Source organism: Desmodus rotundus, chromosome 3 (genome assembly GCF_022682495.2).
Source record: "Desmodus rotundus isolate HL8 chromosome 3, HLdesRot8A.1, whole genome shotgun sequence".
Taxonomy (NCBI): Eukaryota; Metazoa; Chordata; class Mammalia; order Chiroptera; family Phyllostomidae; genus Desmodus; species Desmodus rotundus.
Genome location: NC_071389.1, coordinates 197942707 through 197966328, shown reverse-complemented (window position 1 = coordinate 197966328; position 23622 = coordinate 197942707). Strand labels below are relative to the sequence as shown.

Genomic DNA, 23622 nt, shown 5'->3' with positions numbered 1-23622 from the left:
ACCATCCAATGTAAAAGCCACCAACCACATGTGGCTACTTACATTAAAGTGAATTACAAGTAGGTAAAATTAAAAAGTCAGTTCCTCAGTGGCACTAGCTGCACTTCAAGTGTTCAGGAGCTGGTGGCTGGTGTGTCTGGTGGCCTAGGTCTAGAGTCTCTGTGGCCTGCTCTCCACTCTCTGTCGGAGGGAACTTTCCTTTACGGGCTCTTGATTGGGTCCCTTATCCCTTCCGGATTAGCCCACGTGCCTAGTGTGGCATTCAAGGCCCCGGCCTGGTGGCACCTATTTTGCTCCTTATTTTCAGCTGTTCTGTGTTTTGCTCCTGTGCTACACATTCATGACTCTTTCATACCTTTTCCCTTGGTACGCGCTGTTCTCGCTCCCTCCAGAGCGCCATTCCCTGACCGTGCTGCCCCCCGCAAGCTCCAGGTCCTGTCCCAGGCTCTCCTCCCCGCCATCTGTCCTGACCTTGAGCTCCAGCACACTTGTAGTCACAGTCACACTCGCCTCTGACAGAGTAGGGGTGGTGTCCTCAGCATTTGTCTCTCACTCTGTGGCAGGCATAGTTTTGGGGACAGATAGACTTAATTTCAGAAGCAACCATTTACTTGCCAGGTGGCTTGGGGCAAGATATTTCACCTGCCTGGGCCTCAGTGTCTTAATCTGTCAGATGAAGATCACAAACAGCTTTCCCGTTTCCCGCGAGTTGATGGAACCTGGTGCCGGTGCCCCAGCCCTGGCTTCAGTCTCCCTGAAACCCTGGCCGGGAGCTGTCATTCCGCATAGATAGCGTTCCAGTGCCTGTCGGCCGTGCTGAAAGCCTGTCACCTACGGGTAATGGTGTTTTCTTTCTCCTTTTCTCGTTCTTACACCTTTTCCTATTTTCTTTATTGCATCGGCTAATACCTCTAGTACAATTTAAACAGAAACAGCGCTGAATAGATGTAGCCTTTTCTTGTTCCTGTGCCTTTTGTTTGCTATAGTTCTTCTGGTGAGTTAAATTTAAAAAACTTTTTCTTATTTTTCAATCACAGTTGACATACAGTATTACATTAGTTTTAGGCATATAACATAGTGGTTAGGCGTTTATGTAATTTATGAAGGCATTTGGGTTTTTTGCCTTCTTTTGTTTTGAGTCCCGTCAAGCGCCACCGCCCCCCCCCACCCTTTGCATTTGCTTTCTCTTAGTTTAGAAATTAAATTCTGTCTAGTCTTTTAGTGGCTGTCCTCAATATTTTAACACTTAAAATTTAAAGTAATGTCTTTACTTTTCTCTTTTCTCTTGAGGAATGGAAGGGTTTAAAACCTTTCAACTCCACGCCCCTTCCAACTTGTCCAGTGTTTCTTTTCTACAAATTGTTCAATTCTGCAAATCAGATACTGCGTTTCGTGCCGTCCGTGTCGGTAGATCTGTCCGTGTGTCTGCCGCAGGCTCACCTACCGTCTTGCTCGTGCTTACGTCATTTCTTTCTGCAGGAAGCTTATTCTTTACAACGTCCTTTTCTGCGAGGGTTTTTTGCGCGGTATTTATTTATCTGTCTGAAGATGCGTAGTTCTTCATTCATGGCAGCTAGTTTTGCTGGGGATGGAGTTCTCAGCCGGCAGTTGTTCCTCGGCATGTAGTACATGCTCTTCCAGTGTCTTCTGGCTTTTACGTTTGTTCTCGGTCAAATTACCCTTCTTGCTGGCTGCTTTTCTGATCTGTTCTGCAACTTTGGGGCTTTATAGTTTTGCTTTAATTTGTGATGTTATAACTCTCTCTCTCTCTCTTTTTAAAATTTTGCTTGCATTCATTGGGCTTCCTTGACTTGTGATTTAGTCTTTGAGCATTCTGAAAAATTATCTTTACAGATTGCTTCTTCCCCATTCTTAATGTTGTCTCCTTCTGGAACTTCTTAGATGGGAGTCAGATGTTGTGCCTACTTGTTTTCTAGGATTGCTTCTTTAACTTTGTCTTTTTGGTGTCTTCAGCTTCCTCTACGTCTTGCCAGCCCAGTGATGCAATCATTTTTGTTCAGCTTTTAATTTTGCAATGGGAGAGTCGTTAAGATACCTGGTTTGCCTTGCTGCCGAAAACAGAAGTCTGTTCTGTCACTGTGTTTGCGCCAGAGCCTAGCACATTCCGTGACTCATTCATTCCAGACGTGTTTATCGTGTGCCTGCCGTGCATCAGTGCCAAGGATACAGGGCGAACGAGGACTTTGTTCTTCGGGGCTTGTGCTCTTACGAGCGGGGAGAGACCGTGTACAAACATACAAATTGGCGCGCGGGGCTGAGTGTTGCTGAGGAACGAAGAGGAGTTGGGGCTCAGCGTCGGAGGAATGGGAACGGGTTAGGGAAGGCTTTCAGAAGATGGTGATGTGCAAGCAGAGAGCTGACGGTGTGAGGGAGCGAAGCCTGCAGGCATTGGAGGAAGGCTGTTTCCTAGCAGAGTGGTAGCCATTGCAAAGGTGGGGCGACGCCAGGGGCCCTTGGCAACCCACCGGAAGGTCATCGTAGCTGAGGAGTCAGGAGTCGGCATTGGAAGGAGCCGAGACTGGAGTTGGAAGCTGGGGCCAAATGGGATCTTGTAGGTCAGAGAGGGAAGGGTAGGTAAGTGTGACAGGCACCTGTTGGCAAGTTTTGAGTTTGGTGGCTTGAACCAGGTAGCTGAAGCAGACGTGGTGTGAGGTGGCCACATTCTGGCCCTATTTCAAGGTGGAGCTGATGGGATGTGTGGTGTGAGGGAAGGAGAAGGGTCTGGGGTAGCTGTGCAGGTGATGGAGTTGTTTCCTGAAGGAGGAAGACTAGGGTAGGAGCCCAAGGTGGCAGGGGTAGGGGAGCAGAAGGTGAGTGTAGGGCAGTGTGTCAGAGTGGGCGCGGAGCCAGCAGCTGTGCCGCGCTGGGCTATGCCGGAGTCAGAGCTCCGGAGGGGGTCTGTGCTGGCGAAGTGAATCAGGGGGCTGGTGTTTCAAGTCGTGGGAAGAGGGGGGTCGCTGCTTTGCACACAGCCACGGAGGTGCTGCCCAGGTACTCTGCAGGACAGGCTGCAAGGCATGTGGGCACCGGGAGCGAGTGGACATAAGTGATACAGAAGCCAGTTATCTGACTTGAAGATAAGGGACTTGAATTCCTTTACCGGAAAAGCTTGAATTCATGCTGTGGAAATGAATATTCCTTTTGGATTTTCAAAAGTAACCCCACTAATATATTTTTAGGGAAGAAAAATAAGAAATAAGTGTGTGGAAAAAGGAAAAACCCAAAACTCACATATTCCACCATCCAGAGAAGGGGAATAAATGTTAACATTTATTCCAATATTTGCTCAGATGTCCCCTCTTCAGGAAAACCTTTCTGACCGCCGCTGTGTCTGCAGCAGAGCCTGCTGCTACCCCTTACTGGTTTGTCTGTAAGTCCTCTGGCTCCCCAGCAGGGCCTGGCATCTCCTGTGTCTCCTTTAATTACGTCTTGGTGAGTGAAAGAATGCGCAGGCTTTGGTACTGCCTTGCAGACAGACTTCTGCGCTGGCAAGCACCCACTCTTAAACATACATTTTAAAGTAAGCTCAGTGGTCCGTGTTTTACATACGATGGAGTATCTGTGCGCTCTGTGCGCTCGGGGCGTTCTCTTCAGTCTGTCTGTCTGCTGCTCAGAGCAGCCTGTGCCTCAGGCTCCTCTCACTGGGCTGCAGGCTTCCCCTCCCTCCCCGCCCAGTCCGGTGTGACCTTGACTTACCTTTCCTGCGGCTGCACTGTGCCCAGGGCCTGCAGGGCCCTGTCTCACTAAGGGTTTACTTCACCGCCTGCCGCCATCTCTTAGCAAGGGTTCTGGCACTCAGGAGGTAAGTGTTTTCAGAATATTGGGGAAAATATACAAAAAATAATAGAACATCATTGTTTTGACTTAATATTCTCCTGAGTTTTTTCAGAATAAATTACATATTTTATTGAAAATTTGGGACACAGGCTATTTCTTAGGCCAGCCAAATTGACAGATGTTCTGTTAAGGAAAGGCACTCTGTGTGTGTGTGTGTGTGTGTGTGTGTGTGTGTGTGTGTGTGTGTGTGTGTGAGGGGGGTGTGAGGAGGGAGGGAGGGAAAGAGAGAGGATGGGGGCGTGTATGTGACGTGTGCGCCTGCACACATCTGGGTTCGGAATTGTCCCTGCAGTTAAGACAGTAACAAGCCATTTCCTGCTGGGCTTCTCAGATAATGCTTGTATATGGTAGCTGGTCATTTTACCACACGTGGAAATGACACTAATTTTTTTCCTTTGTCACCTGGTACCTGGAAGCGTGTATTAGGCAGGTAGCCTCAAGAACAAAATACGTGGGAGGCTTAGCATTGCAGGCGTTTGCCTTGTGTTCCTGGAGACCTCAGTGGCGCTGAGCTGAGGAGTGAGCATGAAGGGCCTGTTTGCTGGAGCGACTGGTGCCGTCTGGGGCAGGTCATGGCCAGAGTGACTGGGGCGTCGTAGGGACAGGCAGGTCCAGAGGACGTTTGCTGCATGCCTCGTGCGCTCAGGCACTCACAGACGTGTGCCGTTTAAACCGCTCCTGACCTCCCGGGAAGTCAGCCAGCCGCGGGCATGCCCCCTGGGCAGGCGAGGCACACGAGGCTCCGCAGCCGGTTCAAACCCTGTCTCTTGACTCTCCCGGTTTAAGGGGAGCTTCTGCTATTAATTTTATGCTTGGTTGTAGCTCATTAGTTTCAGGCTGTTGCTGGATAAGTGGGTTCCCTTAATGTGTTTTTTCACATTAGTGGATAGACCTTCATGGTATGTGAACTTTTCAAAGAGGAAAGCCACCGGCAGATTAGAACTCCGTCGTCAGTTTGTCAGGCCAGGTCCAGACTGGCCCTGCGTCCTTCTTTGGAACAGGAGACTCTGGCTCCAGCTTACACATTTGAGAAAGTCGCACCATGGTTGAGTGCAGAGATACCTACAAAATACTTAAAAACCAAGTCCTTTCGTGGTTTGCGTGACTAGCTTTAACTTCAAAGGCACATGTTCACAGCACTGCTTGAGAAGCACTTGACCGCTTCACTTCCTGACAGAGCTCTGCTGGGCTCCTCCGGTGGTGGGCGGCTCTCAGGCCGTGGGGGTAGGTGGGCGGGGCAGGAGTCCCTTTCTGCAGTGTGGTGAGTGACTCAGGCTGGCAGCCAGCTGGTGTGCCCATGGGCTGTCGCTCTGCCCTTTGTAAGTTCTCCCTCCTCTCCTTAGAGGCCACAGCCACTTCCCAGGGCCTGTTCCGAAGGCCTGCGTGACCCTGTGCTGAGCTGGTTGGTACCTCCTCTTTGCTTTGCAGGGTCTTCTACCTGGGGTGCCTGTCTCTGCCTCTCCAACTGATGAGTTCCCGTGGAAATGTCAGCCCCATGCATGCTTTCTGGGCCCCCCTGTCCTTCCCATAGCATTTTGAGCAGAATTCTCTCCAAGCACTCTGCACTCCCTGTGTCGGAGGAGGTTGCGTGTGTGTCAGCCTCGTGGGAGGGGAGTGCTCCGTGACCGTGCCTGGCTTGTTGGACAGAGGCTGGCCCCCGGTCACCACCCTCACTCTGGCACTGCGACCGAGTGTGGAAGGCCCCACGCTGGCACAGTGCCAGGCCCCAGACAGATGCCACCTGATCCTCCGAACCTTGAAGGCAGATTGGATTCCATTTTACAAGTAAGCAGTATCAATCACGAACCTCTTAAGGATTCTGCATAAGGTGGCTGGGCCATTCAGCAGTCACACCAGCACGTCTTGTAAAGAGTCACAGAAGCACGTTTCAGAGACCTAGCTTTATCCGGAGCGCCACGTTCTTTGGTGGGGTTCTCTCTTGCTGCTTCCAGTTTTCAGGTGGGTGACTCTCCCCTTCGGCCAGGGCTGCAGCCCCTTCTGGAGGATTCGGCAGGGCTCAGTGAGACTGAGGGAGGGAAGAGCCTAGGAAGTGCCCCAGCTCTGTGCAGGAAAGAGGCAGCGGGGAGCTGCCCACAGAGGCCCTTTGTGCGACAGGAAGCCCTGCTCCTCGGAGGGGCTGCCATTCAGCAGTCACCCCTCAGAGCGGAGGGGTGAAGGACACTGGAGTGGTTGACCTGGGGCCACTCTGACTCACGCGGGCTGTTAATGATGCCCTTTGTCGGATCTTGGGAGCCTCAGTGGGCCTGGGAGGGGGCCTCCTGGCCGCCTGCTCCCGGGGGTCAGCGCTTCTCCCTTCTCCTCTGCCCGTGTTGAATGCCGCTGTTTTCCTGCCCGAACAAAGGACAGCCTCCTGACCCATTCTTTAGTTTTCCTTCTGCTTTTGCCAGAGAATCTTCCTGTCTCACTGGGCCTCTGGAAGTTTTCTTTTTTTAGGCTTCAAGTGTGTCTCTTGAGTTGGAAAACTTGCAGCTCAAGGAAGAAGTACCCCACTGGGTGAGTGCTGCTGACTGTGAGAAAGAATCTTTGGGAAGTGTCTGGTGTAGCTTCATAGCTGGTGGTGGTGGAGCTGCCCCAAGAACTCAGGGAACAAAGATGAAACGGAGGTGCCTGAACTGACAGCTGAGTTCCCTGCGGCTTCATCACACGCATCTCTCGTATCTGTGGCTGCCCGTCCCTGGTTAGGTGCTGTGCGTAGGGCGTCAGGAGACCCTGAAGCAAACAGGCGGGGGGAGGGGGCGGCAGTGGCAATGAGCTGACCGGTCCTCCTGTGCTCTCCAACCCTGACCACCAGCTGGGCGTGAGAGGGGCGGTGACTTCTAGCAGAGAGAGGGAGCGTGTGTGCGCACCGCTCATGTGAAGGGATTCTAAGGTTAAGTTGGAATAACAAGGCTTCTGTCCTTGGCAGACAGCTTACGTGTGTGGCCGAACCGGGACCCTTCCTGGGTCGACATGGTGGCAGATCAATGTGCTCTTGTCCTTTCGAGCCAGAAAGCCGGTCTTCATTGGATGTGGCCGCACAACTGTGCAGTCCGCGCAGAATGCTCCCGTTTGTGGGCAGGAGAAGCCAGGTCTTTGACTGTGTTTCATTGTGGCCAATCCATACTTTCTTCAGACTCTGGTGACCTGAGGTTGTACCCCCTCCATATTTAGAATGGTCAAAATCAGAAGTGCAGAGACCCTGTTCAAGCGGCCCAGCCCCCATGTTGCGGAGAAGGGGAAGCAAGGGTCAGGGGCGCAAGCAGGGCCAGGCCCGAGAACAGCTCCTGCCCCTCCCCATTTGTGTGGTGGAGCCCGGGGCGGGTCACCCGGGCTGTGTGCAGCCTGCAGTGAGCATCAGGGGCCACGTGGAGAGCGGAGGGCACACAGTGCCTCACTGCCATCACGAGTCCGGCGCCGGGAGGGCCCATGGTGTGCGCTCGGCTCCGGCTGGCGGACGCACAGGTGGTGCTTCCTCCCCCCTCCCCAACCGGGCGCTGGGACGGTGTCTTTCTCCATTCTGCCCCCTCAGACTGAGGTGGGCTTCGGGCCCTTGGGGTTTTGGAGGCCTCACTCTGGATGAAATTAGATATATTGCATTGTGCTCACACTCAGTTTAAAGGTCTTTTAATATAAAACTAATTGAAAAGAGTTTTCTTACTTTTGCTTTTGAAACTATTTGGCGACAAGAAATTAGTTCCTCCTCTCGCACTTGTTTGTGCGTTCGTTCAGAGGGGGCAGCACGTGTGAAGCCACAGAGGTGACAGGAGTGTGGGACTTGTGTGCAGCGAACTGCAGGTGGTGACCTGTGGCTGGAGCGAGTACAGTGTGTGGGGTGTTAGGTGGAGAGGCTGGAGGGGGCAGTGGTTAGAACTGGGAGGCCCTGCTGGCCGCAGTAAGAAATCTCGGAGGGGTTTCAGCTGGGAGCACAACTCGATTTCAGAGACATGCTGACCACCGGAGTTGCATCATGAAGAATGAAAGTAAGGGGGCCGGCTTGGTGGCTGGGGACGAGTTAGGCCATTAGTGATCTGGGCAAAAGACGGTGGCGACCTGAACTAAGGTAGCCATTGCTGTGAGGACGGGTGAAGTGGGAGGACTCGGGAGCTGTGGAAGAGCCAGCGTCGTCAGGCCTTGGAAACTGACCAACTGCGGTGGGGCGGGTGTGCGGCCGGGTGCATGGTGGGACCCTTCCTGCGTAGGAAAGCCAAGGACGGCAGTGGGCCCGGGGAGGGTAGGGAGTGGTTTGCAGGGACTCTGCCATGCCAAGCAGAGGTGTCCAGTAGGCAGTCAGATGTGCGGGACTGGAGTTCAGGGGAGAGAGCTGGGCCAGAGGTGCCAGTCGGAGGTCGTGAGGTTTAGGGGGTTTGATGAGTGGGAGCAGAAGAGCTTGCTGAGACAGAGTGTGCGGCAGCAGGGTCGGGCTGGGACAGAACCCCAGCCACCCAGGCCTGGGCCAAAGAGGAGGAGGAAAGCCAGGAGACGCAGTGAGGAGATGGCAGGGGTGTGGCTGGATGCAGGGGGTGCCGTACAGGGTAGGCCTGAAGCTGCAGTTTAACACTGGGGAGTATGGGACACATCTGCAGCCCGACACCAGGGAGGTCTTGGCTTTCTAGTCTGACCAGTTGCACTAGGAAGACAGGAGAGGAAGCAGTGGGCTGAGAAATGAATGGGCAGGGTGAGAACTGGAGGGCTTGGGAGTGGGTAGCTCTTGTAAGAAGCTTGGCTGTGACAGGGAGAGGGGTGAGCAGCCCAGGCTGGAGACGCAGAGAAAGGGATTGGTGGGTGGAGACGGGTCCCGTGGCCGTGAGAAGCGCGGGACAGGGACAGCCTTAGACAGGAGTGTGCATGGCGAGGCCAGCCTGTGGGTGGACGAGTTTGCAAGTCATAGCAAGACGTGGAGGGGCTTCCCACTGCCTGCCGGTCCCTATTCTGGGAGATGGGATGTGTCATCTGCTGCGAGTGAGAGGAAGGGAGGTGGCCAGGGAGAAGGTCTGCAGGACGTCACCGTGGGAGACAGAGGCAGTGAGGGGGATGCCTGAGGAGGTGCGAGTCCCTCCAGCACCCAGTGGACTGCCTGCGACTGCGAGGAGGCTGAGGCCAGTGTGATGAGGAGAGGCCGAGTTTTCTCCAGGCAGGTGTGAGGGCTCCGGGAGCTGACAGTGTGCGTCCAGGGATGCCTCAGGGCAGCACTGGCCAGCCCAGGGCGAAGGCGGGGTTGCAGGGTGCCGTGGTGGGTTTAAGGCAACACCGGAGAACTGAGGAGGGTTTGTCTGACCAAAGACAACTCAGAGATACCACTCTTTAAACTGGTAAAGGTTCACCTTTAAGCTTCTGGGGAACCTCCTCTATTGATGGGGCCGTTAGCCCAAAGGGAGACGCTTGGTTTTTATAGTTGGGGAAGAAGGTTCTGTGCCCACAAATAGGGGTCAGTTGAGAAAGTGTCAGGTGTCTGAGTGATGAAATCTTCGTTGTGTGGCCACCACTCCCCCAGCGCGTGGGCAGGACCCCGTGGGGGCCTGATCCACTTCTGTCTCTGCCTAACCCTGACAGGTGGCCCGCCAGCCTCTCCGAGCTTCAGGGACACCGCCATGGGGGGACTCCTTCCTGGTGTTGGAGAGCCGGGATTTCCGTGAGCGCTTCTCTGTGTGAAGTCATGCATGGCCCACCCATTCGTTCCCTGGAAACGTCATCCGGCTTTGTTGTGTGAAAAATAGATTTCCCTTTCCCTATGGCAAATATGTGCATCGTAGAGCAGACACACTGCCGCCATTGTACAGAAGGGAGGCGAAGCAGACTCGCTCCCCCACCACAGTCCCCTCCGTCCCTGTCACCCCCTCCCCAGAACTTGGTCATTCGTTGTTTCAGACATTCAGTCACTTAGCAAATATTTGAGTGTCTGCCTCACCGGGGCTACAAAAGTGAAAAAGCACAGCCCTTGCCTTTAAAGTTTACACGTACTCACTGTGTCTGTGCTGTTTTCTGTGCTTCCACCCCGTTTCAGGTATCAAACAGCCCACCTGCTCATTCCTTCCGATGGCCCTGTGGTGTCCCCGCTGTCGAGTCCCCAGTGTTTTCTCTGGTTATGGCGTGTGACTTGCCTCCAGTGTCTGCTGTTCTAAATATGACCAAGAGGAACATTTTGTTCAAGCTATTTTTCTTTGAGTTCCTTTGCTTGAGGCGTATTCCCAGAGTGGGACTGCAGGTCAGAGGTTGGTAACTGCTGTCTGCCTTGTTCCGTGTTTCCAGATTTTTCCATGAAGCCTATTGGCAACAGTAGAGTACATTCCTATTTTCCTACAGCCAGCCCCACTGTAACTGGCATTGTCATTTTAATTTGTCTTATTTTCGTAAGTTATTTCCATTTTTAAAGGGAGTTAATAAGCTGTTTTCCCCACATGGTAATTTGCTGTGTTAGACTTGGCTAGGTTATGCTGCAGTAACAAGTAAACCTCAAATCTCAGAGGCTTAACCTGACAAAAGTATCTCTCTTGCTCACTGTGCACGTCCCTCGTGAGGCGCTGGGGTGTAGCCCCCGCAGCCACTCCGGGGCCAGACTGGCTGAGGGGACTCTGTTGTCCTGTAGCTGCAGCGTGAGGCTTCTCAGTGGATGACAGGCAGCAAGGGGAGGACCAGGGACCCGTGTAGCGGGTGGAACTTCAGGGAGCGTCCCGTCCGTGCCCCAGCTGTGTTTTCTCCTACGTGCTCCTCTGCGGCGGCTTCTTTGTGCGGTGCCCTTGGGTCCTCCCTCTTCATATCAGCCCGCACTGTATTTTAGAGATAAGATTTTATCAGTGTGTTGAATCCATTTTCTTTATTTGCTTTCCACATGACATTTTATCATGCAAAGGTTTAAATAATTACATAAATTTTGAGCCCATCCATCATATTTTCTGGTATCTTTTGTTTCTTTTTTTTTCCTAATGATTTCTGCCTTTTTATTGGCCTCCTGCCCCCAAGGGGCACCCCACTTCTGCCACCTTAACGCCTCGGAACTTTGGTGTCATTGACCTCAGACAGCACTTTGCCATCCACAGTCCTGCTGGGGGCAAAGGGGGGCACTTTCGGATGGACGGTGTGGAGTTGTGTGTCACCAAGGTCAAAGTCCTCCTCTTCTCTGGCAGGTTGCGGGCAGTGATCTCAGCCTCCAGCTTGACCTTGATACTCGGTAAGGCCTCGTGCTCCTGGGCCCAGCGCTGCCCCGCTGCCCGGGTCTGGGCCACCTCTGCCTCCAGGGGCAGCAGGAGCTCATTGAGCTGTTCCACCCGCCTGGCATAGCACGTCTCCTCTGCCTCAGGCCGTTGTTCAAACTGGCCTGCAGTTTTCTGATCAGTCCACGCCCATCTCTAAGGACAGCTCCACTGAGTGTCATCGCCGTGGTCTGTGAGGTGACCACTGTGCTGCTCTCCTCAGTCTGGCGGAGCTAGTGCTTGTCTAGCCCCTCCCAGTTCTTCTGAGCCAGCTCGTCATGCTGGGCGCGATGTCCTCCGTGATCTTGCCAAGGTCCTGAGATTTGGGGACATCTAACTCCACGGTCAACACAGCGCTGGCAATCTGGCTTTGTAGGCCCTTTACTTCCTCCTCATGGTTTTTCTTCGTGAAGAGCAGCTCCTCCTTGAGAGCCTTGATCTCTGTCTCCAGCTGCAGCTGAGTGCTGTTGGTGTCATCGGTGACCTTTCAGAGCCCATTGACGTCACTCTCCGCAGACTGGCACGTGGCCGGCTCCGCCTCATGCTTGACTCTGAAGTCATCAGCAGCAAGACGGGCGTTGTCTACAGAACTTGCAGAGACCCTAGCCCTCAGGTCCTCGACCGTCTTGAAGTAGTAAATGCCCTGGTCTCTGACCTGGGGTCCCTTCTTCTCTAGGTGTGCCACATTTTGCTCTCCAGTCTCTGATTATCAGCCTCCAGGCTCCTCACCCTCCCAGGCAGGAGGTCATTGGGGCATTGCCTAGTCTCCTTGCTCTGGATGCCCCCGTATGCCTGCCAGAGCCCTAGCCACCCGGACACTGGTGGAGTGGGACACGGAGATCCGGGAGCCTGAGCCCCCGGCACCTGCATAGACTGTGGCTGCGAGGTCGGTTGGCCAGGCCTGGCAGCTGGGCGACTGCATAGAGCCCGGGGTCCGGTGTTGGTGGAGAAACTAGAGTGGGGGCTGAAGCTCATGTTGTTCGGGGAGAAAGGCGAGAGGCCAAGATTCAGGTTACAGCAGCCTCTTTCGTTTTTTTAACATCGCAATTTATTATCTTTTTCTCAGAGCCAGAAAAGAAGCTGTTTTCTTTTAATTGCTTAAAATAGATTTGTATTTGGCTCCGTCTGACGCTTCAAACTAATTCAAATATATAATGTACTGTCAAGTGCTTCTAATCCAAGTTAACTTCCGTCCTCGGTGTGATACCGGTTTGTTCTGTAGCGTTAAAACCCCGAGCACACCCCTTCAGTGCAACACCCCTGCGTGATGAAAACACTCCACAAGGCAGGAGCGTTCTCGACCTGATAGAGCGCATGTGTGAAAAGTCGCAGAGCTGGGGGCAGAGGGACGGGCTGCAAGAACAGGGCGTGGGCTCTCACCGCTGGCACTCGCAGCACGCTGGGGGTCCAGCTGGGGCAGCGAGGCAAGGAAGAGACGTGAAAGGCACACAGGTCGGAACGGAAAAGCAAAGCTTCCTCTGTGTGCAGGTGACATGATCTTGTATGTAAAAATCCTAAGGAATCCACTGACAGACTGTTAGAACTAGTGTACGGGCTCAGCAGGCTTGCACGACGCAGGTCAGTATGTGAAGTGTATGGGGTTTCTGTAAGCTAGCAATGGCTAGTCCAAAAATTAAACTAAGAAAACGACTCCATTTACAATAGCATGACAAAGAATAAAATGTTTAGGAATAAATTTAATAATGAAGTATAAGAGTTGCACAATGAAAACTATACAACATTGTTGAAAGAAATTAAAGGTGACTTCAATAAATGGGAAGCTGTCCCACATCCACGAATGGGAAGACCTACCATTGTTAGGATGGCGATACTCCCCACTGATTTACAGATTCATTGCAACCCCTGTCAAAAGCCCAGCTGACTTCTTTTCATAGAAATCAACCAGCTGATTCTAAAATTGATGTGGAAATGCAAGGTATCCAGAATAGTTGAGACAGCTTTGAAAAAGCCGAACAAAATCAGAGCACTCACTCTTCCCAATTTCAAAAGTTCCGCACGCCCACAAGTATTCAAGACGGTGGGGTGTTGGCTCGAGGGTGGATCAGTGGGATAGAATCAAGAGAACAGGACAGATCCCTTACACTTATGGTCACTTGATTTTGGACAAGGGTGCCAAGCTATTTCAGTGAGCAAAAGAGTAAGTCTTTTGAGCAACTGGTGCTGGAACCACTCGAGATCTACATGTAAAGGGATGAATTTGGACCTCCGCCTCACACCACTTACAAAACTTAGCTCCACATGAATCAGAGACCTAAATGTAAGCCAAACCTGTGAAACTCTTAGAGGAAAGCAGGCCGAAATCTTCAACACCTTGGCTTAGACAGTGATTTCTTAGCTACGGCACCAAAACAAACAACAAAAGAAGATGGATAACTTGGACTTCATAAAAATTCATACTTTTGTACTTGAAAAGATGCTACAGGAATGTAGAGAGATGGCTCCCAGCATGATCAGTCAGAGGAGGTGTGGACAGTGGGGTTGCCGGTGAGGAGGGGGGCACTGCGATCTGGGAGGACCAGGGACTGGCAGGCGCCCCATCTCCAGGCCATGCTAGTCTCCCTGTCCCCAGGGCAGGTCTCACATTCTGGTGGCACGATTTCCTGACGGCTGACCTCGGTGCCTGGGCTTCATACTCCCCTCCTACCCCTGTGAAACGAGGCCTGGATGTTAAAGGGGAAGTGTGGGCCGCTGCGGAATGCACCTGCCTGCCCTCTGTGTGCAGCCGTTAGAGCCCACTGTCGAGGCGTCGGGCAGTCAGTGAGCTGACGTTCTGCTGTGAGCGGCTGCCGCTGCGCAGCTCCGAGGTTCCCAGGTGAGGACGACGCACTCTTGCTCTCGAGCAACTCACCGTCTGACAACTTACTCTGCATCTCTCTCCTTTCATTGCATAGAATATACAAACCTGTTTTTGGAGTAAAACGCCCTCCTAATTACCAGGTGAAGAAGGAAACAGTTTTTACACTAGCATTGTTTCTTTCCATTTCATTGCAGTTTTATCCTTTAGTGGCTAACTATGTGATAATAACAGTAATAACAGATAGCATCTGTTAGGCTGATCACAGCATCGTCCTGCTCCAGCCTCACCATCACCACCGTCCCACAGCAGGCTGTGCCGATGCAGTGGGCCGGGGGGAAAATTCCAGCTTCAGAAATGCGGTCGATGTGGCAGGTGCTGGGTGGAACGTTCCTGCCTTCAACAGCTTGTGGAAGGCCTGATGTGTGTGGACCCCATTAAGATGCAAGTTCTAAGAAGTCGGGGGCTTGTTCTTGTGGGTTGTGAGCTCCACACCTGGACCACAATGGGTGTTCTGGATAAGTGGATTAGTGAGTAAGGGATGACTGGAGGGACTGGCCACAAGACGCAGTGGCACGGTTTGCACAGCGATTTAGGGAGTGCCCATCTTCTAGTAGGCGGGGAGCCCACGGCTGGTGGGCGAGTGGCGTGTGCGGGTCGAGGCCAGAGGGAGCACTAGAATCCAAGTCTCCTGGTTCCATCGTCCCACCCCAACCTTGAAAGCAAAGGTGGTCTCATTTCTCATAAAAATATTGTCCTGTGGGAGCGCATTTCATTCCCACTGTGGGGTTGGCCTCTCCTAGGGGCTGTGGGGAGGGGGGAAGTAATTGGAGTTAGAGTACTTGCTCAGCTAGGCCTGCTCTCAATAATTTTTCTTTTAAATCTTGGTACTCTCCCTATACGTCTTCTTGCACTGTTGTTTGCATTCTCACAAGAGTATCAGCTTGGAAAATTATCGGTTTTGTCCTTTTTAAAGTAACTTTTTCTATTTTTAAGCCTGCGGAGCATTGAATCAATATTTAGCTTAGGGAAATCTTCAGCCTGAGTCCCCACGTTCCCAGGGTGTTTGCCAAGCAGAGGTCTGAGAGAGTGCTGCTCTGAAAATCAGGCCAGGCACGGACCTGTCAGCTGACATGCTCCTGTTACATAAGACTGGGGGCACGCGTGAATGCTGTGTGCCCCAGCTCCTCGATGAGACACGTGGGGGGACTAACGCCAAGCTGGACCGAGACCGGGTGATTCTGGGTCTCGTCCTACCTTTGTTGCCGACTCTCTGTACCCTGAGACATGTCACCCGTAGCAAGGAAAGCCACCTGAAGACAGCCAGGGGAAGCACATGACCCGTCTCCTGGGAGCCAGTGGGGTGGAAGACACCAGACGCAAAAAACCATTTTTCAAGGGTTCTGCCGACTCCAGATCTGAATTTAATGCAAATGTCTCACGTAGACAACGTCACTTTCTCTAACCTTCAGGACCCAGGTCGAACAGCAGTTCCCCTCTCTCCTTCTCTCCCCTTTGCCTTGTGGTCCCGTCTCATTTCTTGAGCTCCTGCTTTAGGTTACAGGTAGAGTAAAAGGGCAGAGACCTTCCCCATGGGCTTCCAAGTGGAGTAGGACAAGGACCTCTGTGAGCCTCTGCGGATGGCCCGTGGCGGGAGCTGACGCACCAGGCTGTCCTGAGGGACACCAGGGAATTGCCAGGGGGCCTGTGTTTGTGTGGCCCTGGCATGGGACACACCCACCCAGCGAGCCCCTTCTGGAGAGGGAACTCCCCCAGGTGCTGCCGAAGGCCACTGAGCGCTGCCACGGTGGCTTGGGCCGTCCTGTGGGTTGGGTTTACCTCCCCGGAGACTTCTGGGAGGGCTGGCAAGCTCAAGCCTTCCAAGGTCTCCTCGCATGCCCGACAGGGGAGCTTTCTTAAGCGTTTCCCGCCTCTGGGCTTTCCTTTCTCCTTCAGGCCAACGTTACGAATAAAATAAACTGACCCTCCTTTCTCTAGGATCTTCAGAACCATTTCATTTTCATTCTCAGGCCACAGGAATTCACTGCTGATTGTTCACTATTTATATACAATTGTGAATGAGGGACTAATTCAATTACTTTCTAAGTTAGAAATGAAGCCCCTAGTGCAGATAGAGAGCGAGTGATGTCGAGAGGCCATCCCCAAACTTACCTGAAGTGACTGCTCGCTGGGCTTGTTTCAGACACGGTTTATGTGCTGCTCTGGCTAGATGGCATTAGCTCTTAAGGTTGTCAGCTCAGATCCAGCATTTAGCGGATCTTTCTGGCTTACTCCGAGCAAGGGTGGGTGGTCTGGTAAGGAAGTTAGCTGGGGAAAGTTGGCCCAGCAGGAGCAGGCGGGCCTTTTACCCGATTTTCTCACTCGGGAGTGGGAGACTAAGCCTTCTGGAGACGGTGGTCCAGGATCCCAGGATCGTGTGACCGGGGAGGAGGAGACTTTTGGGCTCTGTGTCCACGCAGCTGGCCCTGACACAGTTCAGGGCCCCTGGGGGGCTCACTGTTCCTGCTTCCTGGAGCTATGTGGGTTCAGTGGGGAGGGCTCTGGGACTCCATGCCTGCTCTGCACTCACTGTGGGCCTCTGGCAAGTCTGGGTTAGGGAGGGCTGGGTTAAGGGGGAGCAGCAGGGCTCTAGACTAGGCGAGGGGGTGCAGCCGCAGGGTCAGGAAGGGAGCCAGCAGTAGATGTTAGCTATGGAAGAGACAGCCTTCCTTGTGTTAGTGAAGCTACCACTCGTTAGGCAGACTGCAGCGTGGGCATTGTCTTCCCATTTTGTGAGTGGAAAACCAGAGGCACAGAGCAGTAATGGGGCTTGCTTGGAGCACACAGCCCGTAAGACCCAGGTCCTGGGTCGGTCCCCATGCAGTCCCGATCCCTGCCCGTGCCCTTGGGGACGCCCAGGCAGCCCCTCATGGACACACGGGGAATCTCCTCCTTGGCGTGGTAGTGGGCGTCTGCTATAGGCTTCCAGATCTCGTGTTCATGTTTGAAGGTGCTCCTGGTCAGCCACCTGTGTTTCCACAGGCCCGCGTGCTCGAGTGTTCCCGCCCTGAGCCCCTTCTCGGGTTGACCTTTGCCTGCATGGGCAACGCTTGCCCCTGCTCTGTGCTGTTGTGCACTTGAATGATTCTCCTGGGCCTTTTGGTAACAAACCAAATTGAAATTTCAGTGATTATGGGACTTGAATAATTTATGTTGCAAAAGAAAAAATTAGCCCTCTCTCAGTAAACTTTAAGGGTCGCCTGGGTTCCGGGACTTTGTTGGAGCTCTTCCCCAACTGGCAGCAGAGCTTTTCTGCAGACAAGTTTTTCTGATGCTCTGACTCCAGACAGAATTGTCGGTGGGGATGTCGTATGTCCAAAGCAAGTCTCTGGGCGTGTGCACGAGGGGCTGTGTGCACAAGCAGGGACAAGCAGGGAAGAGGTGCAGTGAGTGGGGACGGGGAGCCAAGCGGAGGCACAGCCTGGACTGATGAGGGCACCCGGCACTCTGAGGTTTCCTGAGAAATCCACTCCCCAGCTCCCTTCTTCCTCTAGCAGCTGTCACTGAGCAGCCATGGGTACTGTGGCAGGCACCAGGGTCCCCTCAGGAGCTGACAGCTTCGTTGGGGAAATAATGGCACCATAGAGGAACTGTAAAGGGCCAGTGGTGGGCAGAGGGTCCCTGGCATGGTAGGGGGAGGCTCCTCAGGGGAGGCGACACTTAAACTGGGCCTTGCAGCATGGATAGGAGGTGGCGAGAAGGGCAGTCTCTGGCGGTGGCAGCATGTGGCATGTGTTGTTCAGGGCCCTGCGGGTGGCAGAGGCCTGTGGGCAGGGAGGGCAGGCGGAGCAGGGACCTGGGGCCGAGACTGGTGGATTTACTCCACCTGTGGGCCCACGAGGGTCTTCTGTGTGTAGCTGCCTCATTCAAAGATGTGTAAGCGGAGTGGGAGGGCATGCAGTGGAGAAAGGGCCAGGTGGGAGAGGGGCCTACACGCAGGTGGGGGGGAAAGGAGGTCGCGGTCTTACACGAGGCCTTCACAGGCCGTACGTAGTGGCAGAAACAATGCTGGGCTCTTCTCCACCTTCACCACGCGGGAAACGCCACGTGGGACACGCGGGTGCCTCCGTCGGGCTTTCTGGGTTCGATTGGCTTTTATGAAACGCCTCGAAACAACCCTCATTGTACGAGTGTATGTTTCCGTAGTCCCAGCAAACTCTGATACATATAAGGTTTTATTTGTACCAGGTTGCTGGTAAAATTAGAGAAAATGTCCAAATCTCCTTTTGCTTCTTTTTGCTGTCTTCATCTCACGTGTTTCCAGTGAGGAAAAAGCCTGGAAGGCTGTCCGGGAACTGGCTGTTCTCTGAGTGTTTGAGGAGAACAGTGTGAGTCATTGTAGCTTTTTGCTGGTATTTTAGTATCTGGTGTATTTTTAAACAGTTCTGGGCAACGGGAGTTTCTTCCGTGGTTTCTGTTGCCATGGCTTCATAATATTTCCCCAAATCTGCCTATTCATACTTTCACACACTCCAGCATCAGATTTACAATTCCTGAGTCAGAATATCTTATTCATGATATCCAAGAATGTTTCTCCAGCTGCAATAGCATTTTTCTCCAAAATGGAAAAGTTAGTTGTTCTTCCTGCTGCAGACACTGGAAAGAGAGAGGGTTTGGTTCTGTGAAGGGCATACGCAGTGGGTGGGTGGGTGCGGGCTCTTACCAGGCTCCCCTCAGTGGTCTGAGCAGGGGACCAGTGTCATCTGTGTGTGGGCCACAGCGGAGGGTACAGGACAGACAGACTGCCATGCTAGCTCGGTAAGCGCTGGCGTTACACGGCTCGTCGCGACACCCGCAGACTCTGGGTTCTTGCTTCTTGTGTGCCCCTGTGCGTGTTCTCTCCCTCTTACTTGTTTATTCATTTATTTTTGGACTGGAATGAGGCTTCTGCTTTGGCAGGGCCTCTCGTTTCAAGGATCTGCAGTGAAGAGAAAAACAGCGCTGGTCCTGCGGTGGCCAGTGACGTTGGCCTTGGCGCTCGTCCTGGCACTGGGCTTTTTTTCTTTTTCTTTTTCTTTTTCTTTTTCTTTTTTTTTTTTTTTGCTTGAGTTTCATTCATTCTTTTTTTTTTATTTTTTTGATATATTTATTGATTATGCTATTACAGTTGTCCCATTTCCGCCCCTTCACTCAACTCTATCCTGCCCACCCCCTCCCTCCCACATTCCCCCGCTATAGTTCATGTCATGGGTCATACTTATAAGTTCTTTGGCTTCTACATTTCCTACACTATTCTTACCCTCCCCCTGTCTATTTTCCACCTATCATTTATGCTATATATTCTCTGTACCTTTTCCCTCTCTCTCCCCCTCCCAATCAATCCCCTATTGATAACCCTCCATGTGGTCTCCATTTCTGTGGTTCTGTTTCTGTTCTAGTCGTTTGCTTAGTTTGCTTTTGTTTTTGTTTTAGGTGTGGTTGTTAATAACTGTGAGTTTGCTGTCATTTTTACTGTTCATATTTTTTATCTTCTTTTTCTTAGATAAGTCCCTTTAACATTTCATATAATAAGGGCTTGGTGATGATGAACTCCTTTAACTTGACCTTATCTGAGAAGCACTTTATCTTCCCTTCCATTCTAAATGATAGCTTTGCTGGATACAGTAATCTTGAATGTAGGCTCTTGCCTTTCATGACTTGGAATACTTCTTGCCAGTCCCTTCTTGCCTGTAAGGTCTCTTTTGAGAAATCAGCTGACAGTCTTATGGGAAGTCCTTTGTAGGTAACTGTCTCCTTTTCTCTTACTGCTTCTAAGATTCTCTCCTTCTGTTTTATCTTGGGTAATGGAATTATGATGTGTGGTGTGTTCCTCCTTGGGTCCAGCTTCTTTAGGACTCTCTGAGCTTCCTGGACTTCCTGGAAGTCTATTTCCTTTGCCAGATTAGGGAAGTTCTCCTTCATTATTTGTTCAAATAAGTTTTCAATTTTTTGTTCTTCCTCTTCTCCTTCTGGTACCCCTACAATTCGGATGTTGGAACGTTTCAGGATGTCCTGGAGGTTCCTAAGCCCCTCCTCATTTTTTTGAATTCTTGTTTCTTCATTCTTTTCTGGTTGGATGTTTCTTTCTTCCTTCTGGTCCACACCGTTTGATTTGAGTCCCAGTTTCCTTCGCATCACTATTGGTTCCCTGTACATTTTCCTTTGTTTCTCTTAGCATAGGCTTCATTTTTTCATCTAGTTTTCGAACAAATTCAGCCAATTCTGTGAGCGTCTTAATAACCAGTGTTTTGAACTGTGCATCCGATAGGTTGGCTACCTCTTCCTTGCTTAGTTGTATTTTTTCTGGAGCTTTGAAGTGTTCTGTCATTTGGGCCATTTTTTTTTTTTTGGTCTTGGCGTGTCTGTTACTTTAAGGGGCGGAGCCTTAGGTGTTCCCGGGGCGGGGTAACGCTGGTGGCTGCGCTGTGACACTGTACGTGGGGGACGGGCCGAGAGGGAGCAATGGCGTCCGCTCCACTCTCCACCGGATTTCAGTCACTCTCTGTGCTACCCACAATCAAACTGGGCCCCTCTGGTGCTGGTTCCCGAGTGGGTGGGCCTGTGCACACTCTAGGCCCCTGTGGGTCTATCCAACGACCTCTTCTGTGAGGCTGGGAGTCTCTCCTGCTGCCGCCCCAACCCCCAGGGGCGTTTTCGATCAGAGGTCTGAGGCTTTATTTCTCCACACTGGAGCCCTGGGTTACGAGGTCTGCTCAGCTCCCCGCCCTCCCTGCCGTTTGTCCCGGTTTATCTGTGCGAGAGTGTGGGGCCGAGGGGTACTACCTGCCGCTCTGCCTGCCCTGTTCTCCGCCACTCTGAGTCTGGCCCTCTCGGTTTATCTGCGCAAATGTAGGGTTGCAGGGTCTGCTAGTGCTCGGACTGCCTGCCCCGTTCATCCCACACTCCGCCAGTCTCGGTCCTGCCCGGCCACGCGAGTCCTCTCCGCCCCTCCTACCAGTCTGGATGTATGTTTCTTTTTTATATACTTGGTGTCGGACTTCCTTGCCGTTCTATTTTCTGTCAGTTCTGGTTGTGCGAGGAGGCGCAGTGTCTACCTACGCCGCCATCTTGGTTCTCTCCCGCACTGGGCTTTTTCAAGGAGACGGTTTGCTGCGTTTCATTGCTCTGAGAAGTTATGTGTGTTCAAGGATGGCTCAGGGTTTAAAGTCCCAGAGCCAAGAGGAATCATGGGAGTATTTTGTTTCTAATCTTTTAAAGTCTTTGACCTCTTCCGTTTTCCAGGGGTCGCCCATAAATGCGGTGTCGGGTGAGGGGCTGGGGGCATGTGTGGGGCTCACCGCAGGGGACTAGGCTTGGCAAACACTTTCAAATGCTGCTGGAAACCAGTGACGGTGGCTCCAAATGCCAAATGCGGGAGTGTGTGACGTGTGGGGCGACTGACTGGACCCCTCCTCTCCTCACACAGTTGCTCCCTCTCATTCGGAGGGGCCCTTTGAGATCGACAAAAACAAAACCCGGCGTGGCCCTGGGTGCTCTGCAGGCTGCCCAGGAAGCCCTGCGTGGGGAGGTCTCTTCTCTAAATGACTACATAAGCTGACCATTGGAGAAGGTTTGGCGTTTCAAGGGTCACTCAGAAATGACCTTTGCTCTCATCCGAGTAGCCAGTCCTTTTTCTCTCCTGGGTGGTCCAGGGGGTGTCAGCGTGCGGCTTCATAGATGCGGTCGCCAATTGCACGCTCCTGTGACGTCGCTGCTTTTCTCTGCCGCCGCTTCACTTGTAAAGGTAACAGCACGTGTCTCTGTCCATGTCAGCAAGTTAGGGGGCACCTATTATGGGTGGGATACCCCCAGAATTTACCTTCTAGAAGAAGCAGCAGACTGTGCCTGGGTAAAACAGCTCAGGTAGTGATGTGTGCTTCAGAGAAATCTGCAAGGAGACTAGCAAGTGTCGGGATGGGAGGTGGAGCTGGATGCGACAGCAGGGTCAGGGAGGCAGGCTCCCCGAGGACCTCTGGGCAGAGGGCCAGACGCAGTGGGAGTCGGGGGGGTGGGGGGCGCCATGCACTTCCCTCGGAGAAGAGCATCCCAGGGCGAGGCAACAGCATGTGCCAAGGCTCTGAGGCAGGAACCACTTCGTGTGTTGGAGAAAAGGCGGGAGGATCCCTGGGGCTGGAGCTCATCAGGGCCGGCCAGTGGGGGGGACGGAAGGGGTAGACAGGGGCCAAGACAGATGGGGAGCTGGCGCAAAGGGAAGGTGTCAGGCGCGACTCCCCGTGCACAGGTTTGGCGCAGGGACACTACTTGGTTTAAGTGCCGGGAAAGGCAGCCCTGCAGAGACCAGAAATTGGGAGGGAGGGTGATTTTCTCTTCTACCTAACATGCTAACATTGTTTTTTTTTTTTTTTAAACAAACTTGTTGTCATATTAGCTTTGAAATTTTAGTTATTAATATCATCTGCATCCCTTTTGCATTGGGATTCTGTGACATTTTCTGGCCTCTTTTGGAAGAGAAGTACTTTATATGTAAGTGCAATGGTTATTAACAATAGTAACAAAATGACCTCTGGTCCTGTCAATTAAAAAATATAACTATGAATAGAATGTAAAATATTTCTCAGACTAGCCAGCCACTGAGATGATCACAAGTTATGAGAAAGTCACCACGTTTAAACCACATGGGGATTTCTGTGCAGAAATGCGGCACCAGTTCCTCCTTTCTCCCTCACTGTTCCTGTTTCGGGGCAGACGCCCAGCCCTGCCGAGCAGCCCTCTGAATCCTGGGTGGTTCCTCCCACACTGGCCCACACCCCTCTCTGACCTCACTTTCCCACCCCTCACTCCCCCTCGCCTGAGGACTCTTCTTCTGGGCCGCCCCGCACCCCTCCATGCCTGCCTGACTCCCACTGGCTCCTCAGGACCCAGCTTGGTGTCCCCGCCTCTGCTGGACGTCCCGCTCCAGGCTTTCTCAGCATCCTGGTGGACACATGGCCCTTGAGAGAGCCTCGAGGGATGCTCAGTGGGGTTCAGAGGTAATGTCTTCTGCCCACTCTTGGAGGCAGGAGTAAGGCATTTGCAGTGCAGCCCTCCTACCCAACACATCACAGCTCACCGAACCCCTGGGCTGTCGCCACGCCTGACCTCCCAGCGGCCATGAACAGCGGTCTTTGGTGGGAAGCCCTGGGACCCGGGGCCAGGGTGCCCGTCACAGCGCTGAGGCCGTGATCGCTGACAGTCAGGCTTCTTACTCATCTGGTGAAATGCGCATGCTGACGGCTGTTGACTTTCCCTTTAAGCCTCGAGACCTGTGTGTGTTGGACCTGCACCACAGGTGACGAACCATGTCACCAACACTGGACGTAACTTCCGTGACGTAATGTGCTCGGGAGACACGGGCTGTCCGGGGACCAGGGCTGGTCTCTCGGTGAGCCTCTGAGAGTGAGTTCAAGCGTAGACTCTGGGGTCTTGGAGGGGACGTCCTCCCCAGGTGGCCGTGAGGCTCGGGTCTGACTGAGGAGAGCACCCCGCAGCCAGGAGGTCACTGCGCATGCACAGCACCTAGAATTGCTTGGCTTTAGTCCACTCAAGGTCCCCATGGTCTCTTGCCAGTAGAGGCTCTTTTAAAACATTTTAAGCTCAGAGAAGTCAAAGAGTTTGTCTGACCTCACACTCGTTTTCAAGTAAAAGTAGCGGGATGCTGAAAAGATGCCCAGGGTCCCACCGCTGTGTAATGGCAAGTTTGGGACCAGTCTGCCAAATTTTGGC

The 23622-nt window shown here is 52.7% G+C and overlaps 1 protein-coding gene across 5 annotated transcripts in view; it reads left to right on the top strand.

The window, feature by feature from the left end:
- The window catches only part of PACSIN2 (protein kinase C and casein kinase substrate in neurons 2), a 116026-nt gene that overhangs the window by 52751 nt on the left and 39653 nt on the right, over positions 1 to 23622 (top strand). The window contains exon 2 of one of the 5 annotated variants that reach the window (XM_053919651.2): positions 9860 to 10067. The exons of the other annotated variants lie outside the window; for them this stretch is intronic. The gene's annotated coding sequence lies outside the window, so the exon portion shown is untranslated. The remainder of the gene's footprint in view (positions 1 to 9859; positions 10068 to 23622) is intronic. 5 annotated transcript variants of the gene reach the window in all.